Source organism: Lathyrus oleraceus, chromosome 7, assembly GCF_024323335.1.
Source record: "Lathyrus oleraceus cultivar Zhongwan6 chromosome 7, CAAS_Psat_ZW6_1.0, whole genome shotgun sequence".
In the NCBI taxonomy this organism is placed as follows: Eukaryota; Viridiplantae; Streptophyta; class Magnoliopsida; order Fabales; family Fabaceae; genus Lathyrus; species Lathyrus oleraceus.
The window spans coordinates 431,962,368-431,963,653 of NC_066585.1; the positions used below are offsets into that span (position 1 = coordinate 431,962,368).

General features: G+C 41.9%; 1 non-coding gene across 1 annotated transcript; it reads left to right on the forward strand.

Moving 5' to 3' along the window:
* Positions 1-906: 906 nt before the first annotated feature.
* LOC127108944 (small nucleolar RNA R71) lies at positions 907-1,013 on the forward strand. The gene has a single exon (XR_007796441.1). It is a non-coding gene; the product is annotated as a small nucleolar RNA R71 (small nucleolar RNA).
* Positions 1,014-1,286: the final 273 nt, after the last annotated feature.

Sequence of the window (1,286 nt, forward strand, 5' to 3'; positions counted from 1 at the left end):
TCCTTTACATCGTCTGTGGGTTTGGTACATTCCTTATAAGTTTCGGGTTCACTCAATCTAGGGTTTGGTGGCTCATCATAAGCGTTCCCACTTCGTAGGGTAATGGCATTGCCTTGTCCTCTCGGATTTTGTTGAGGTTGTCCAGGGAATTATCCTCCAGGTGTAGTCTAAGGGGCTTGGTTTAAAGCTACCTGAGAGATCTGGGTTTCAAGCATCTTGGTATGAGTAACTATTTGGTCAACCTTGGTTCCTAACTGAGTAATCAATTCGTTAACATGAATGTTTTGGTTCATGAACTCCTTGTTTTGTTGGGTTTGAGCGGTGATAAAATTTTCCATAATTTTCTCAAGGCTCGGCTTTGGTGGTACAGGTTGCATAGGTTGATTTGATCTAGGGGCTTGATAACTAGGTCTTGGAGGTGCATTATTTTGAATAGAGTTATTATTTTTATAGGAGAAGTTCGGGTGATTCCTCCATCCAGGGTTATAAGTATTCGAGTATGGGTTCCCTTGGGTGTAGTTCACTTGCTCAGAGAGGGTTTCGTTTAATAGACTACATTTTGCGGATTGATGTCCTTTGGTTCCACATATCTCACAATCCGACGAAACTATGGCTACGGTATTTGGGTTTATGCACATATGCTCGACTTTAAGGGCTAATGCATCCATTTTAGCTTGCATCATGTCTATAGAGCTTAGTTCATGCACTCCTCCTTGGGCTTCCTTCTTCTCAGCTGTCGCTCGTTCGACTCCCCATGATTGATGGTTTTGAGCCATATCTTCGATGAGGGCACTAGCTTCAGGATAAGGTTTGTTCATCAGAGTGCCGCCTGCGGCAGCGTCGATGGTCATCTTTGTGTTGTAATGAAGTCCATTATAGAAGGTTTGAATGACTAACCAATTTTCTAAACCATGATGTGGGCATGCTCGTAACAACTCTTTATATCTCTCCCAAGCTTCGAACAGCGATTCTCCTTGGTTTTGGGTAAATCTATTTATATGGTTTCGAAGAATGGCGGTTTTACTCGGGGGAAAGTATCTAGCAAGAAAAACTCTTCTAAGGTTATCCCAAGTCGTAATGGAATTGGGTGGAAGGGAATCTAACCATGATAAGGCTTTATCTCTGAGGGAAAAAGGAAATAATCTTAAACGTATTGCCTCAGGAGAAGCTCCATTGGTTTTAAAAGTGTCTGCTAATTGAAGAAATATTTTTAAATGTTGGTTTGGGTTCTCAGTAGCGAGACCTGCGAATTGTCTCTGTTGCATTAGTTGCAACAGGGATGGTTT